Raw genomic sequence first — 19,482 nt, 5'->3', positions numbered from 1 at the left:
TAAAATGGAAAGTTAGGCAAGTGTGAGCAATGCATTTTAGACATGTTTTTGCATATTTTTAGTTTAATTTAGATATAGAGCACAGAAACAGGCCCTTCAGCCCACCGAGTCGGTGCCGACCAGCAATCACCATACACTAGCACTATCCTACACACTAGAAACTATTTTCCATTTTTACCAAAGCCAATTAACCTACAAACTTGTACATCTTTCAAGGTACTACATGGTAGGCTGCTCTGGAAGCTTAGATCACATGGTATGGAGGATCAGAGGACATAGGTTTAATGTGAAGAGGAAAAGATTTAATAGGAATCTGAGAGTTAACTTTTTCATACAAAGTGTGGGTGTATGGAACAAACTGCCAGAGGAGATAGTTGAGGCAGGGACTATCCCAACATTTAAGAAACAGTTAGTACATGGATAGGACAGGTTTGGGGGAATATTGGCCAAACGCAGGCACGTGGGGCTAGTGTAGCTGGGACATGTTGGCTGGTGTGGGCAAGTTGGGCCGATGGGCCTGTTTCCACACTGTATCACTCTATGACACTCTGACTCTATCTTTGGAATGTGGGAAGAAACCAGTGGAATCCAGAGCTCCTGGGCAAAATGCACATAGTCACAGGGAGAACGTACAAACTCTGTACAGACAGCGCCCGTAGTCAAAATCAAATTATTGTCACTGACTCTGTAGGGCAGCAACTCTACCGCTGCGCCACCGTGCCGAGAATGGGATAGTAGAGTAATATAAAATAGAATATGTGATGGGGTATACACACAGACAATAGGTGCAGGAGTAGGCCATTCAGCCCTTCGAGCCAGCACCGCCATTCATTGTGATCATGGCTGATCATCTATAATCAGTACCCCATTCCTGCCTTCTCCCTATATCCTTTGATTCCGCTAGCCCAAAGAGTTCTATCTAACTCACTTTTGAATGCATCCAGTGAATTGGCCTCCACTGCTTTCTGAGACGAAGAATTCCACAAATTCACAACTCTGTGTGAAAAATGTTTTCCTCATCTCAGTTTTAGATGGCATCACAATTTGCAACTCCTTTCTGTATCTCACATCTTTTGTCTTTTCATCTCCGTCCTCTGTCCAACCATTTGTCTATCAAACCCCCCCTCACTTATCCACCTATCACTTACCAAACATTTTTCCTGCCCCTCCTCCCTTCGAACTTCCACCCCGACACCCCCCATGCACATACACGCACAATCAGTCTGAAGTAGAGATCCGACCCAAAATATCACCTATCCATGCTCTCCAGGGAAGCTGCCTGGCCCACTGAGTGATTATACAATGAAGTGAAAGGTTAATCATTTCACTCAAAGAGAGTAGTAATCCCCTTACATTCTCTACAGCTGAAGTTTGCGGGGATTAGATCACTGTAAGCACTTAGAGGAGAGATATAATGTTTTTGATAGATTGGTAAATTGTGGGCAATGTGGAACTGGCACAGAAGAGGATTGATACCAGAACAGATCAGCCATGATTAAGGAATGGAGGGGCAGAGTTGATGGACCAGATGGCCTACTCCTGCTTCTAGTTTCTGATTTGTTACAGGGCAAGAGCATAACCACTTCAAGTTTTGATGTCCTACTATATTCAATGAAGTAGTCTTGATTATTTTTCTTCTATATGCAGTTCTGTTGCTTCTAAAGTGTACCATTCAACATATGATTTATGTTGATTACCATGATAAAATAGTTTTCAACTGTTTACTCTTATATTAGTTTATGCTGGAATTGCTCGTCAAATAATGCACAATTCTTTGAAACACTACTCGATATCAAAGATATTGCCCTTTGAAAATTCAGTCCCATTCAGCACAGTGCTATGAGATGCAAAACCTGCCATCTAATAATAAGTTCTCAGTGCTCAATGATTACATAGACTCCAAGCTAATGAGGTTTTTTTTTGTTTTCAGTTATTATTTTCATCAGTTAGCTTGTTCGTAACTTTCTTTCTTTTGCTGATGTACAAAAATGCAACACATATTATACCTAATTCCGTTTGTTTTCAGGTCATTTCCAATAATTGCGATATAATCAATCCTCAGCGATCGAGCAATAAAAAAAAATAATATGAGCTTATTCTACCAGAATGAATTTTCAAGTGGATAAATTCAACAGTTTAAAAACTGATTTGTTTTCAAACAGATAAAGTGAGAAGCAAAGGAGAGTTTAATATTCTTTAAAATTTGCAAGACAGCTCTTCAGCAAGTGTAATTGTATACTTGTGGGATAAACTGCCATCTAGTGCTAGAAATGCAAGAGAGAATTTTTGCTACGATTACATTTAAATCTAAAATCGTGATCTTGGTGAACAAATGAATGAGGAAATAGAACAAGTGTGAACGGGTGATCGATGGATGGTGTGGACCTGGTGGGCCATATAACCATATAACAATTACAGCACGGAAACAGGCCATCTCGACCCTTCTAGTCCGTGCCGAACACGTATTCTCCCCTAGTCCCATATACCTGCGCTCAGACCATAACCCTCCATTCCTTTCCCGTCCATATAACTATCCAATTTATCCAAGGCCTGTTTCCATGCTGTATCACTAAACTAAACAATTGGGTAAACCTGATGCTGGTCAAGAATGCAGCAATAATAAGGCTAAATTAAATAAACTTGTCGGGTACAGGAAGTTAAAACTCTCAGAACGCAGCAGGTTTCATTGGTAGGCTGCGTTAAAGTGTCACTCCTCATTTACATCTTTGCTGGCCAAATTAGTGCAGTCAGTAGACCTGTTGCTGGTAGGTGAAGATTCAAAGGTCACATGCCCATCTTTAGTTATTTTGGATAACTTGGGGCATTCGAGGTTCATGAGGATAAATTTAAAAATTATATTTTAGTATTTCCAATTTTTCCTGAAAAGTGTTAATGAAAATTATACTTAGTGAACAGTTAAAATTACCATCAGAGTTAAATCACCAAAGCCTCCTGCCTGCTGGTTTTTCTCTCCACAGACGCTGCCTGAGCTGCTGAATTCCAGTATTCTCTGGCTTTATCCTACCTTAGTTAATCAACAAGATCTAAAAATGATGCAGATCAGGAATGCAGCAGTGATTAGAACAACTTAACTTTCTGAAACCAACTTTGGCATGACGGTGCAGCGGTAGAGTTGTGCCAGAGGCCCGGGTTTGATCCTGACTATGGGTGCTGTCTGTACAGAGTATTTGACGTTCTCCCTGTGACCGCGTGGATTTTCTCCGGGTGATCAGATCAGAGATCAGATCAAATCAGATCAGTTTTATTTGTCATATGTAGGTTAACACAGGGTCAACGGTACAATGAAATGTTTTTGACAAGACAACCGGTCACCTCAGCAATGATATTACAAGGATAAAATTAAGGGAAAAAAAGATAAGATTTCCGGTTTCCTCTCACATTCCAAAAGACGCACAGGTTTGAGGGTTAATTGGCTTCAGTACAAATTGTAAATTGTCCCCAGTGTGTAGGATAATTCCAGTGTACAGGGATCGCTGGTCGGCGTGGACTCGGTGGGCCAAAGGGCCTGTTTCCGCGCTGTATCTCTAAAACTAAAAACCAAAACTAAAAAGCTAACCTTATGGAGAGAGTTAAAAATCTTTTTTGCTTTGTCTTCTTAAAGTCTAAGTTAAGGATATCAAAAGAAAATAAAGTCTATTCATTGGGATTGGCACGGTCATTGATACCGTTTTTCTTTTGCCCTGCTATTCTCCCAAATTCAGTTTGGATTTCAGATTTTACGGCAATGACTCATTAACTTAAGAGGATACCGGGTTGTTATGGCAACTATTTCCTGGCCCCACAATAACAGGAGTTATGACAGCAAACGCTTTTGGAAGTCTTCTCTAAACTGAAGAGATAAAAATCCCTAATGAACCTATCAATGCCTTAGTGTGACAGAACATTGATTAAAGGAAAATTGAGTTGCATATTTGATTTAATTCCTTCATGTGGTCAACCTTTGAGGATTTATTTCATTTTTCAAATCAGATTCAAGATTATCCCCATACACTTCTAACGATGAAAGAATGTATTCAATGTCTGAATTTGACTGCAGCTTTTATTTAATTCAGTCTGGTTTCTTTAGTTCCTTGTTTATAGTGGCAAACCACCACTGAATTACTGGGAACACTTTCTGCCTCACTACTTCTAATTCTGCACCAATTTCCCACAATAAAGGGAGATTTCAAGTTCCATGCAAGAATATAAGTATTGCAAATTTAAAACATTCCCAACATAAATTCATGGATTAAAAGAAATGATTATAATAAATATGGAGTCAAAAAATCATTGCTTCAAAAAAATAAATACAGTTGAGAAAAACTGTTACCAGATTCTCCCAAAGTCTTTTATTTAATACATGACCATGATTTTGTGTGACATGGTCTTTCCTTTAAGAAATTAAATATTAATAAGACTAGTCATCGCCCGTGCCCGCAATCACTATTCGTTAACCATTGACTACATCTCTCTCTCTGGCACCGGTCTGAAACTAAACCAGCCTGTTTGTAGATTGGCTGCGAGGTAAGGTCACATCCATCATTAGCAGCCATTTTCACCTGTGCAGTATTGTTGCCTCCAGCCATTCTTCAACGTACACCGCTAATACCCTGATTCATTTCCTCAGTGATCATATCCTTAGGCTTCACTCTTCCATTGGACTTCTGGTTGGCATAGGTTGACCCGGAGACATAGGTTTAGGGGGAGAAGGGAAAGATTTAATAGGAATCGGAGGGGTACCTTTATCACATAGAGGATAGTGCGTACATGGAACGAGCTGCCAGAGGAAGTAGTACTGTAACAACATTTAAAAGGCATTTGGAAAGGTATGTGGATGGGAAACATTTAGAGGGATAAGGGCCCAAAGCAGGCAGGTGGGATGAGTGTAGATGGGGCATCTTGGTTGGCAAGGACAAGTTGGGCCAAATGAGCTATGACTCCGTGGCCTCCTACATTCTACTCTTCACTAATCTTTCACTAGTTTAAAGTAAAGTCGTGTCAATAAAGACAAGAAATTGCAGATGCTGGAATTAGGAGCAAAAATACACTGCCCATGACCCGCATACTTATCTATCTGGGATTCTTCAAGCCTGATTCTGGTGAACTTCTACCGCTGCACCATCGAGAGCATCCTTACCAACTGTATCACAGCATGGTATGGCAACTGCTCTGTCTCCGACTGGAAAGCACTGCAGAGGGTGGTGAAAATTGCCCAACGCATCACCGGTTCCTCGTTCCCCTCCATTGAGTCTGTCCAAAGCAAGCGTTGTCTGCGAAGGGCGCTCAGCATCGCCAAGGACTGCTCTCACCCCAACCATGGACTGTTTACCCTCCTACCATCCGGGAGGCACTACAGGTCTCTCCGTTGCCGGACCAGCAGGTTCAGGAACAGCTTCTTCCCTGCGGCTATCACACTACTCAACAATGTACCTCGGTGACTGCCAATCACCCCCACCCCCCCGGACACTCCTCCCACAGGAAAAACACTATGACTGTATGCATGTAAATAGCTTTATTTATTGAAATCATATTCTATGTCGCTCTTCCAGGGAGATGCTAACTGCATTTCGTTGTCTCTGTACTGTACACTGACAATTAAAGTTGAATCTGATTCTGAATCTGAATCTGATTCACCTATCCTATTCCCTCAGTCTTCAACACCATAATCCCACCAAACATCTCCAAACTCCTGGACGTTATGAGGCAGCAACCCCCTCTGCAACTGGATCCTCAACTTCCTGATCCTTTGACCACAATCAGTAAGTACAGACAGCAAAACATCTTACATAGAAACATAGAAAATAGGTGCAGGAGTAGGCCATTCGGCCCTTCGAGCCTGCACCGCCATTCAATATGATCATGGCTGATCATCCAACTCAGTATCCTGTACCAGCCTTCTCTCCATACCCCCTGATCCCTTTAGCCACAAGGGCCACATCTAACTCCCTCTTAAATATAGCCAATGAACTGGCCTCAACTACCTTCTGCGGCAGAGAATTCCAGAGATTCACCACTCTCTGTGTGAAAAAAGTTTTCCTCATCTCGGCCCCTAAAAGATTTCCCCCTTATCCTTAAACTGTGACCCCTTGTTCTGGACTTCCCCAACATCGGGAACAATCTTCCTGCATCTAGCCTGTCCAACCCCTTAAGAATTTTGTACGTTTCTATAAGATCCCCCCTCAATCTTCTAAATTCTAGCGAGTACAAACCGAGTCTATCCAGTCTTTCTTCATATGAAAGTCCTGACATCCCAGGAATCAGTCTGGTGAACCTTCTTTGTACTCCCTCTATGGCAAGAATGTCTTTCCTCAGATTAGGAGACCAAAACTGTATGCAATACTCCAGGTGTGGTCTCACCAAGACCCTGTAGAACTGCAGTAGAACCTCCCTGCTCCTATACTCAAATCCTTTTGCTATGAATGCTAACATACCATTCGCCTTCTTCACTGCCTGCTGCACCTGCATGCCTACTTTTAATGACTGGTGTACCATGACACCCAGGTCTTGTTGCATCTCCCCCTTTCCTAATCGGCCACCATTCAGATAATAATCTACTTTCCTGTTTTTGCCACCAAAGTGGATAACCTCACATTTATCCACATTATACTGCATCTGCCATGCATTTGCCCACTCACCCAGCCTATCCAAGTCACCTTGCAGCCTCCTAGCATCCTCCTCACAGCTAACACTGCCCCCCAGCTTCGTGTCATCCGCAAACTTGGAGATGTTGCATTCAATTCCCTCGTCCAAATCATTAATATATATCGTAAATAGCTGGGGTCCCAGAACTGAGCCTTGCGGTACCCCATTAGTCACTGCCTGCCATTGTGAAAAGGACCCATTTACTCCTGCTCTTTGCTTCCTGTCTACCAACCAGTTCTCTACCAACATCAATACTGAACCTCCAATACCGTGTGCTTTAGGTTTGTATACTAATCTCTTATGTGGGACCTTGTCGAAAGCCTCCTGAAAGTCCAGATATAACACATCCACTGGTTCTCCCTTATCCACTCTACCAGTTACATCCTCGAAAAATTCTATAAGATCCGTCAGACATGATTTACCCTTCATAAATCCATGCTGATTTTGTCCAATGATTTCACCACTTTCCAAATGTGCTGCTATCCCATCTTTAATAACTGATTCTAGCAGTTTCCCCACTACCGACGTTAGACTAACTGGTCTGTAATTCCCCGTTTTCTCTCTCCCTCCCTTTTTAAAAAGTGGTGTTACATTAGCTACCCTCCAATCCTCAGGAACTACTCCAGAATCTAAAGAGTTTTGAAAAATTATCACTAATGCATCCACTATTTCTGGGGCTACTTCCTTAAGTACTCTGGGATACAGCCTATCTGGCCCTGGGGATTTATCGGCCTTTAATCCATTCAATTTACCTAACACCACTTCCCGGCTAACCTGGATTTCACTCAGTTCCTCCATCTTATTTGTCCCCCGGTCCCCTGCTATTTCCGGCAGATTTTTTATGTCTTCCTTAGTGAAGACAGAACCAAAGTAGTTATTCAATTGGTCTGCCATGTCCTTGTTCCCCATGATCAATTCACCCGTTTCTGACTGCAAGGGACCTACATTTGTTTTAACTAATCTTTTTCGCTTCACATATCTATAAAAGCTTTTGCAGTCAGTTTTTATGTTCCCTGCCAGTTTTCTTTCATAATCTATTTTCCCTTTCCTAATTAAGCCCTTTGTCCTCCTCTGTTGGTCTCTGAATTTCTCCCAGTCCTCTGGTAGGCTGTTTTTTCTGGCTAATTTGTACACTTCAACTTTTGTTTTGATACTATCCCTGATTTCCCTTGTTATCCATGGATGCACTACCTTCCCTGATTTATTTTTTTGCCAAACTGGGATGAACAATTGTTGTAGTTCATCCATGCAGTCTTTAAATGCCTTCCATTGCATATCCACCGTCAACCCATTAAGAATCAATCGCCAGTCTATCTTGGCCAATTCACGTCTCATACCCTCAAAGTTACCTTTCTTTAAGTTCAGGACCCTTGTTTCTGAATTAACGATGTCACTCTCCATCCTAATGAAGAACTCAACCATATTATGGTCACTCTTGCCCAAGGGGCTACGCACAACAAGACTGCTAACTAACCCTTCCTCATTACTCAATACCCAGTCTAGAATAGCCTGCTCTCTCGTTGGTTCCTCTACATGTTGGTTTAGAAAACTATCCCGCATACATTCCAAGAAATACTCTTCCTCAGCACCCTTGCCAATTTGATTCATGATAGTCCCCTACACCGAAGCCCTGCAAAGATACATTCCCAGCCCCTTTCTATAAACTCATCCAAATCCTACTCTAATTTCATTTAAAAGTTTGCAGATGACACCTGTAAATATTATCTGGATTTAGGAGGGGGACTAAAACATGTCCAGGGAACAACAGAACAGTTAACTGAACATCATTTAAAAAAAATTTGAATATATATAAAACAATATAGAAAATTGAAAAGTCAATATAGATTTAAAATGGAAAAACAGATCAGCATGAGCTAGTTGGATCAAATGGCTTGCATTTGTGTACATACTCTATGAAACTTCACAGAGTATACAATAGTGGTTATTGTAATGCACATAGTTTGTAAATTGGCCATGGACAAATATTTGCCAATGGGATGTTAAATACTTTGATGCCATACTTTGTTCTTCTACATTGTTTATTGCATTTTCAAGTTTCTTGTGAAATTCAGTAACTTCCGTAAAAATACTTCCCCGTTGATGTGTGACAGGTGAACAATATATCTTAGTACTTGGATTGAATTGTTATAATTTGCATTCAAGACATTTTGATCAATGTAAGGAATTTAGGGTGCCAGTGCATAGGTTAGCACGAACACCTGCAAAGAAGTAACCAATTTCCAGTCTGAAGAAGTCTCGACACGAAACGTCACCTATTCCATCGCTCCATAGATGCTCTCACCCGCTGAGTTTCTCCAGCTTTTTTGTCTACAACCAATTTGCATGAGTTATTATTAATGCATAAAGTCCCCAGCAATCCAGTCTCGAGAATAATCCCTATTGTTGTGAATTTCTATAAAATGATAGGTAATTTAAGAATACTTCAGCTAGCCTGTGTGACAGTCCCTCATCAAGATCCTTCTGTTTTTCAAGGAAGTACATGTGCAGATCATTAATTACAACTGACATTCAACAAAGGAAGAAACACTACAATGAGGCGTCTTTTTTGATCTACACTTACACCCCATCTCATTCATCCAGGAAGTGAACAACTGAAATAGTACAGCCTCATTGTTACTGGCACCATTTAAGTCTTCGAGTCCTCTAGAACAAAGCGTTTTTTTTAAATCATTCATTCATTTCATCCAACACAGGATTCCTGATCCCAGGAATTAGTAAATTAACCTACGATGAGTGTTTGTTGGTACTGGGCCAGTACTCGCAGGAGTTTAGAAGAATGAGGCTGGACCTCATAGAAACATACAGAATAATGTAGCAATGTTACAAAATTTTGAGATTTTAAAAATCAAGTCTGTAATTTATCCCATCAGATAAAGCATAAAAATAAGTTTAATTTGACACCTAATTCACTTTCATATCTCAAGTATTTAAAAAGTTATGGCCATTTTCATACTCGGAAATGAGCATCTTGTTCCCTATTGATTTTCTATGGACATAACAAAAAAAGTTGTGATCGTGAACAGTCAAAAGCCCATAACTTTCTTAAAAATTAAGAGAACTGAATGAAATTTTCAGTTATCATAGATTGAAGCATTCTGAAACAAATATAAAATAATCTTACTTGGATGACCTGAAATTAAAGCATATAATTAGTTAGTTACCTAATTGTAGCTAATTTCAGACTTCAATTACTAGATCTAAACATCTATCCATTTCTTAATAAATGATTAACATTTTTAAATAGCCTAAATGTCCAAATAATATTCACAAATAATTCACAATAAAACATGATTTTTAAATCTAATTTACATTAATTTATAGGCCAAATGGAAGGAATTCAGTGTTCAATTGCTGTAAATAAATGCCCATTTAAATCAGCTTTCCAGTGGGTCCCTGTGGAACGCGCTGGTTTAGAACGTTCACATTGCGGTAGATTTGTGCCCCAAATGCCCAGAAAAATACTGCGCGATATAATGGGCCCAAAATGAGCTACTCGCAATATTAAACTTTGTATAAAGGGATCTTTAGAAGCCCTTTTTAATGTAAAAATATACAGCCTACCTTCAGCTGTCTGCTTTATGAGACCCTGCGGTTGCTGGCGGTCGCGGGTTTAGAGATTGATTTTTAAACTACTATAACTATTATTCAAGGCCTTTAAACCTAATAATAGCTTTTGCGACGGGGTCTTCCAGCGATTTTTCGTTAATAATTAACTAGGCTGAACATCTTCGATTTGAACAGCCTAGAGAAAATCGCGTTTTAAACCCGCCCCCCTCTAAACGGCGCCAAAATCGCGCACACCCGCAGCGGCAGATTTTCAAAGACGCTTCAGGTAGGCTTTGCAACATACCTAAATAATGAATGGCTTGGATAGAGTGGATGTGGAGAGGATGTTTCCACTAGTGAGAGAGTCTAGGATTAGAGGTCATAGACCATGCTGTATCTCTAAACTAAACTAAACTAAGAAGAGGCGTGGCTTGGGGCAAATCAGACATGTTCCTACTGAATGGTGGGGCAGGTTTGAGGGACCGGATGACCTTCTCCTGCTCTTAATCGTCAACCATTCCTTCTCTCCAGAGATGCTGCCTGCCGCTGAGTTACTCCAGCATTTTGTGTCTACCTTCGGTTTAAACCAGCATCTGCAGTTCCTTCAAATACATACTTATTTTCTTGTGCTCTTTTGTTCCAATTTAAATCCCAGCCAGACATTTTTGAAAAATTCTCCGAAATGTGTGCTGTTTGCGGAGAAATCCAGCTTGTAACATTTCAAACAAGAAGAATTTATGTCGATACAAGGAACTGCAGATGATGTTCATGAATTCATAAGTTCATGATAGGAGCAGTAGACACAAAATGCTGGAGTAACTCAGCATCTCTAGAGAGATGGAATGGGTCGAGAGCCTTCTTCAGACCCGAACCAAAATAACACCCATTCCTTCTCTCCAGAGATGCTGCCTGTCCTGCTGAGTTACTCCAGGTTTTTGTGTCTACCTTCGGTTTGAACCAGCATCTGCCGTTCTTTTCTACACAGTGATAGGAGCATTATTAGGCCATTCGACCCATCAAGTCTACTCCGCCATTCTATCATGGCTGATCTATTTTTCCCTCTTAACTGCATTCTCCTGCTTTCTCCCAATAACCATGGTGTGGGGAGGATGTTTCCACTAGTGGGAGAGTCTAGGACAAGAGGTCATAGCCTCAGAATTAAAGGATGTTCTTTTAGGAAGGAGATGAGGTGAAATGTATTTAGTCAAAGGGTGGTGAATCTGTGGAATTCTTTGCCACAGAAGGCTGTGGAGGCCAAGTCAGTGGATATTTTTAAGGCTGGGATAGATAGATTATTGATTAATATGCATGTCAAAGAGGTTATGGGGAGAAGGATGGAGAATGGGGTTAGGAGGGATAGATAGATCAGCTATGATTGGATGGCGAAGTAGACTTGATGGGCTGAATGGCATAATGTTACTCCTATCCCTTCTGACCTCATAACCTTTCCCACTACTTCTCTTTTTATGCTGATTCTGAATCATCGTACTTCAGCATTATTCATTAAAGAGATATGCAATTGCACCCCTTTTTAACCAAATGATCAGATTTGCGGTTATAGAAACATAGAAACATAGAAATTAGGTGCAGGAGTAGGCCATTCGGCCCTTCGAGCCTGCACCGCCATTCAATATGATCATGGCTGATCATCCAACTCAGTATCCCGTACCTGCCTTCTCTCCATACCCTCTGATCCCCTTAGCCACAAGGGCCACACCTAACTCCCTCTTAAATATAGCCAATTAACTGGCCTCGACTACCCCCTGTGGCAGAGAGTTCCAGAGATTCACCACTCTCTGTGTGAAAAAAGTTCTTCTCATCTCGGTTTTAAATGATTTCCCCCTTATCCTTAAGCTGTGACCCCTTGTCCTGGACTTCCCCAACATCGGGAGCAATCTTCCTGCATCTAGCCTGTCCAACCCCTTAAGAATTTTGTAAGTTTCTATAAGATCCCCTCTCAATCTCCTACATTCTAGAGAGTATAAACCAAGTCTATCCAGTCTTTCTTCATAAGACAGTCCTGACATCCCAGGAATCAGTCTGGTGAACCTTCTCTGCACTCCCTCTATGGCAATAATGTCCTTCCTCAGATTTGGAGACCAAAACTGTACACAATACTCCAGGTGTGGTCTCACCAAGACCCTGTACAACTGCAGTAGAACCTCCCTGCTCCTATACTCAAATCCTTTTGCTATGAAAGCTAACATACCATTCGCTTTCTTCACTGCCTGCTGCACCTGCATGCCCACTTTCAATGACTGGTGTACCATGACACCCAGGTCTCGCTGCATCTCCCCTTTTCCTAGTCGGCCACCATTTAGATAATAGTCTGGAAGTTATCCTTCCATCGGTCTCCATTTCCAACAAAAGTTAGTTTAGTTTAGAGATACAGCATAGAAACAGGCCGTTCAGCCCAACATGTCCGCACCGACTAGCGATTCCTGTACACTAGCACTATCCTACATGCCAGGGACAATTTACAATCTTCACCGAAGCCAATTAACCTACAAACCTGTACGTCTTTAGGTAGCGGGAGGAAACTGGAGTACCAGGGGAAAACCCACGCAGGTCACAGGCAGAATATACATATTCCATACAGACAGTACCTGCAATCAGGATTGAACCCAGGCCCCTGGCGCTGCAAAAGGGGCTGTCCCACTTGGGACATCTATGCTGATGACCTCTGCATCACCACCCAACAGGAGAACTTCCAGAAGATCGAGTCTGTCCTGGAAAGCGCCCTCCAAGAGATGACAACCTACTACAATAACAACCACTTGAAACCCAACCCATCAAAAACTCAATTATGCAGCTTCCATCTTAAAAATCGAGATGCAGGAAAACAACTGAGCGTCTCATGGGATGGCCACAAACTCTCCAACCACTTCCATCCCGTGTACCTCGGAGTCACACTCGACAGGACACTCTCTTTCAAAACCCACCTTCAGAACACCAAAGCCAAGGTCAACACTCGCAACAACATCCTGCGCAAACTGGTAAACTCAAAGTGGGGCGCTGATCCACCAACCATCCGTGCAACTGCCCTAGCCCTGTGCTTCTCCACAGCTGAATACGCGTGCTCAAGCTGGAGCCGCTCCTACCACACCAAACTGGTTGACACAGCCCTTAACGACACCTGCCACATTATCACGGGATGCATAAAGACAACGCCAGTCCCGTGCCTCTACGCCCTAGCTGGTATTGCCCCCCCCCCCCCCCATATCAGACGATCCATCGTCGCCCAAGACAAGCGGAGAGCACAGGAGATCGATACCAGGCACCCCCTGCACGGACACACAGCACCTCCACCCCGACTGAAATCCAGAGCCAGTTTCTTGCAGACAGTCCCACCTCTCCAGACAACCAAAGAAACAGCAAGGACCAACATCTGGAAAGATGAATGGAACCAGCTCAACACACGAGCCCACGACTGGATGGAGAGAGGAATCACTCCGACTGAATGCCTCGCCAGCGGACACGACCTCCCATGGCCAACCTGGAAGACCCTCAACAGATTACGAGTGGAGCAGGGGAGGTGCAAAGCACTTATGAAAGCATGGAACTACCAGGCAGAAGACACATGCAGCTGTGGAGCAGTACAGACAATGTCCCACCTACTGGAGTGTGACGACGCCCCCCAGTGCAGCCCCCAGGACCTGGCTGAACCGACCCGACCAGCTGTGACCTGCGCCAGATACTGGCAGAACGACATCTGAGATTGCAACGGACTCGAAGAAGAAGAAGACTTGGGCAACCTAATCCGCGAGTTCTGGCGAGTTTGCCCTCGACTCATACTCACAGCATGGTCGACACGAGGTCGTAGGAGGTCTTTGTAACTCTCCTTCATGCTCGAGAGTAGTCCCCGTGTACTCGAGGCCTCAACTAGGTCGCCACGTATTTTTCAACATGTTGAAAAATGCCTGCGAGTAAAAAAAGGTTGCCATGGAAAAAAAAACATATTTTTGTACTCATAGGTTTAGTTGTAGTAGGTCGTAGTAGGTCGGCATGTTAGTCGTACGTAATCGAGGGTAGTCGAAGGTAGTCGTAGATAGTCTTTATCATAGTCGAAGGGAGGTCGAAGGAGTATCGAAGGAGGTCGTCTTCACTCTCCACTATTCGGTGTCCAATTTTCCCGAAGTTAGTCGTAGCTAGTCGTAGCTTGTTGAAGCTGGTCTTCAGCATAGTCGAAGGAGGTCGAAGGAGGACTTCTACATAGTCGAAGGAGGTCTTCAACATGACATTTTTTCAAACTCTCCTTTAAAACTCTTCTAAACTCTCCAATTAGGTCGCTCAAGTGGGACAGCCCCTTGAGGCAGCAACTCCACCACTGCGCCTTTGTGCCGCCCCAAGCTGAAGCAAATATTATTTTTTAAGTTGGTGATTGAGGAAAAAAACCTAACGGTGCCGATGCGAATGCTTCTCCCCTGCAAATCCTGGCACCTGCAACTGATTTTCTTCCTGCAGCCACATTGTTATTCCTGTTGTGCCCAAAGGACCTGCCCTCGCCATCCCATTTTACACCCACATGGTCCTTAAAATATCATTCCAAAACAGTTTGTTCCCGCACATACATTCCAAACATCACCTACTTCTTCTTCTTGTTCTTAAGCCCTTTACTCCTCTAGGAAGGATAGGCCATTGACAAATGTCCTCCACCTCACTCGGTTGTTGGCAGTTCTTTTGAGATCTTCCCAGTTGAGCTCACTCTCAGACTGTCTGGACACCTCTTCTCCAGCTGTTCCTGGGGCAACCTCTTCCCTTTTTCCTTGGGGGTTCCATTTCAGGGCTTGCCAGGTGATGTTTGTGGCAGGTTTCCTGAGGGTGTGTCTAATACAATTTTCTCCGCCGAATTTGTAAGTCAATGGGCTCCTGGCTTGTTCTTTTCCACAGGTTCACATTGCTTACTTTGTCTCTCCACCAGATGTTAAGGATTCTCCTAAGGCAGGTGTTAATGAATGTTTGCCGCATGTTTGTAGTGTATTTTGTTGTTTTCCATGTCTCTAAACTCCACCTCCCGACCACTAATCTCCATCCGTCAACTGTCTTTAAACTTTTAGATTGTTTGGCTGACACATACTAATGGGTGAATAGAATTCTCCACCCACTAAATAGTGGGAAAATAAAAGCCAGCGGTTTCATTCCCTAACAGAGCCGTTTCCTACTCACCAATTCCAGGTTCCCACTCCCACTAGCAATTGTCTGAATTTGACCAAGTTAGCTTAGTTAGAGATACAGCACGGAAGCAGGCCCTTCGGCCCACCGAGTCGATGCCGACCAGCGATCCCCGCCCACCAACCCGATCCTACACACACTTGGGACAATTTGAATTTTTACTGAAGCCTACAAAACTTTGGAGTGTAGGAGCAAACCAGAGCATCCGGACAAATCCCACGCAGGTCACGAGGAGAACATACAGAGAGCACCCGTGGTCAGGATCGAACCCAGGATCTAGCGCTGTAAGGCAGCAACTCTACCACTGCGCCACCATGCCACCCCTAATTGTTTGCAATCTGAATGTTATGTTCAACTCCAAGGTGAGTTGACAACCAGACATATAAATACAAATGCACAGAGGTATAAAGGTACAAAAATTTGACAACAGTCATATTTATCCACACATTACAAAAAGCTTAAGGGTCTGTCCCACGAGCATGTGACTGCATGCGTCAAGCGCGACCTAACCGGAAGCGGGGGCTGCGCGGGGGTCGAGTGATCCCCATACAGGGCCAGTCCCACCAGCATGCAACTGCATGCGGCGAGCGCGACCAATCCGGAAGCGGGGGCCGCGCGGAGGTCGAGTGAGTGACGTGAAGTTCGAGCGAAGTCCGCAGGAAGTTCGCGCGTGACGTACTGCGTCAAGAGGTTGCGTCCAGCATGGAGACGCTGCATATGCCCGTCGAGGCGGTGCATACGGCGTTGAGGTGGCTGCAGGCCGGCAGGCCGTTGCCGCGCGGAATTTTTGAACACTGTCAGTTTTTCGTAGCCCCGCGCGATGTCGGGACCAGCTCCGCACAACTCCATACGGCTCCGGCGATCGAAGTGGGACCGGCCCCGCGACCACGTTAGGTCGCACTTGCCGCATGCAGTCGCATGCTCGTGGGACAGGCCCTTTACTTGTAATTTCAGCATGTGTATTGTATGGTTGATTTTGTACTTTTACCTATTTGATAAAAAGTTGGCTGCAACATAAATTATTTTTACTTAGATACACACAAGCATGAATTTGAATTTAACCACTGAAATTAAAAAGGGAATGAGGCGTGTCACCTAAAATTCAAGCAACTTGTGATATAAAATATGTAAATTGTTTCATACATTAAAATAGCACATCCAGAGTATTTTCTTGTCAGCTATCAATGCTCAATAAGATATTAAGTAAGTAAAGATAGAAATTCTATTGACAATGCCTTTAAAATTTTTAATGAACTGAATTGATGAAGCTTTTTGTTTATTCCCTGATTAAACAATCTTAGCTCTTTTTTTAGCTGAAAGATCTTTTTTATTTTGCTCTGTTCACTGCTGAAACTAAAGCAGCAAACATTAGTGAAAGTAAACTTAAGCATACTTGTAAGATGCCAAAACCATGTCATCTCTTTTCGAACTTTCTGAAGGAATATGATACACACCCTTTGCACAACTTCAAAAAAAATGAGTGAGGAATAAACAAGACTTCAGACAACTATTACATTACTCTTAAAAATAAACCTCAGGCTTCTTATCAGACTAATCAAAATATAACTATACAAACTGTTTCAAGCTCAGGCACTAAAGAAATACCGAGCCCAAAAATAGGTCAGTAATATTATTCACCAAGTAATGGCTTCTCCCACCCCAAGTTACTCTTAAAACTGTGGGGATTCACTCAGAAGACAGATTTTGTTAAAATGGGATATGACTTTGAAAATCTAATAAGACTATGAATGTTCAGCAGCATTTTCTCCTATTCTTACCCAATTTTCTCAGATAAACAAGAACACAAATTGAAAATTGATAAAATATGTTAACACTGGGTAGGAAAAAATACACCATGTGAAGCTACTGAAAGATGTTTTGCAAACAAACATTTAAGGAAAAGCTGGAGTAGCTCAGCGGGTCAAAGAGCATCTCTGGAGAAAAGAAATAGGTGACATTTCGGGTCAAGATCCTTCTTCAGACCAGAAAATTAGTGGTTAATGGAAGAACATAAGAAATTGAAACAGGAATTGTTATTCATGGCCTTGAGGTTGGTCTTGAACATGACCATGGGTGATCATGTTGCTCAGCATCACTGTCTTGTAGTAATGAGATATCTGTAGAAAGGAACTTCTGGTGCTGGTTTGAATTAAAGATAGACACAAAAAGCTGGAGAAACTCAGCGGGTCAGACAGCATCTCTGGAGAAAAGGAATAGGTGTCTAACCCGCTGAGTTACTCCAGCTTTTTGTGTCTATCTAACAAGATATCTTATGATATCCTTGATACCCAAAATGTTACAATCTCTGTCTTGCATATTCTCAGTCACTGGATAGTAAACTCCAAATATTCAATATTCCTTTAGCTCATCCTTTGGTACAGCCCGATTCTCCAATCTACCAATGGCATGTTGGCCTTCATAACGAGAGGATTTGAGTATAGGAGTTAAGAGGTCCTTCTGCAGTTGTACAGGACCCTGGTGAGACCACATCTGGAGTATTGGGTGCAGTTTTGGTCTTCTAATTTGAGGAAGGACATCCTTGCTATTGAGGAATTTAGAAGGATGAGAGGAGATCTTATAGAAACATATAAAATTATAAAAGTACTGGACAAGCTAGATGCAGGAAAAATGTTCCAAATGTTGGGGGAGTCCAGAACCAGGGGCCACAATCCAAGAATAAAGGGGAGGCCATTTAAAACTGAGATGAGAAAAAACGTTTTCACCCAGAGAGTTGTGAACTTGTGGAATTCTCTGCCACAGAAGGCAGTAGAGGCCAATTCACTGGATTAATTTAAAAGAGAGTTAGATAGTGCTCGAGGGGCTGATGGAATCAAGGGATATGGGGAGAAGGCAGGCTGATTGTGGATGATCTGCCATGATCACAATGATTTGATTTGATTCAATTTATTGTCATTGCACTTTTCAGTGCAACGAAATGGTTTAGCCTGCAGTCATAACATAGAATAAATAACAAACACTCAACACAGTTTAAGTCGCAAAGTCATTGTCTCTTCCCTCCTTGCTCTCCCTCTGCGCTGAGGCAATCCAAGCCTCCGATGTTGTGGCCCCGCCGGGTGATGGTAGGTAAGTCCCGCGGCTGAATCCGTGCTCCGCAAACGGGCCGGTTCAAACTCCGCGGCCCGGGGCGGTCGAAGCTGCCGAAGCTGCCGCCCTCCAGTCCAGCGGACGCAGCTGTAGTTGCGGGAGCTCCGGAAAACAGAACTCGAGCTCCCGATGATGTCGTCCACTGGTCCGCGGCCGAGCCTCCGAGGCTCCAAAGTCGGGTCGGAAGTTGGGTCGCACCGCAACCACAGCCCCGAAGTCGGCCAGTTGGTAAGTCCTGGCTCTGCCTACGCAGCCTCGAGGTCGGTCGCAGTTGGAGACCGCCAGCTCCGCGATAGGCCTCAGCGCAGACGGACACGGAGACGGGGGATATGGCAGGAAAGGTCGCATCCCCCCCCGAAGGAAGTCAAAAACCATGTTACACCCACCCCCCCACACATACACAACTAAATAAACCGAAATAAACTGTAAAAACGGGACAAGAGAAAACAAATAACAGAAAAGACAAACGGACTGCAGGCGAGCCGCAGCTGCAAGGCAGCGCCGCCACTTCCGCCACTTCGTACACGTGAATGGTGGTGCTGGCTCGAAGGGCCAAATGGCCTCCTCCTGCACTTATTTTCTATGTTTACCTCATTGCCGGCATTAGACTATGTCTCTAGAACTGTTATGGTACAATGCTGAGAAATATATTCTGCACTCTGTATCTTTCTTTCACTCTACCTATTGTACGGGTTTGGCTTGATTGTACTTATGTTTAGTATTATCGGATTTGATCAGATAACGTGCAGAATAAAGTGTTTCATTGTATCTTGGTACATGTCACAATACTAATCCTAAACCTAAAGAAATCCTTTAAGAAACATTCAGATAGGTACATGGATAGGATAGAATTAGAGGGATATGGGCCAAAAGCAGGCAGGTGGGACTAGTTTAGATGAGGCATGTTGGTCAACGTGGGCACATTGGGCCGAAGGGCCTGTTTCCACCCGAAACGTCACCTATTCCTTTTCTCCAGAGATGGTGTTTGACTCTGGC

The 19,482-nt window shown here is 43.2% G+C and overlaps 1 protein-coding gene across 3 annotated transcripts in view; it reads right to left on the bottom strand.

The window, feature by feature from the left end:
* Positions 1-19,482, bottom strand: part of bckdhb (branched chain keto acid dehydrogenase E1 subunit beta) — a 199,980-nt gene that overhangs the window by 15,841 nt on the left and 164,657 nt on the right. The window lies entirely within an intron of this gene.

Source organism: Amblyraja radiata, chromosome 5, assembly GCF_010909765.2.
Source record: "Amblyraja radiata isolate CabotCenter1 chromosome 5, sAmbRad1.1.pri, whole genome shotgun sequence".
NCBI lineage: Eukaryota > Metazoa > Chordata > Chondrichthyes > Rajiformes > Rajidae > Amblyraja > Amblyraja radiata.
Note: the sequence above shows the minus strand (reverse complement) of the source record. Positions and strands in the feature narration are given on the sequence as shown.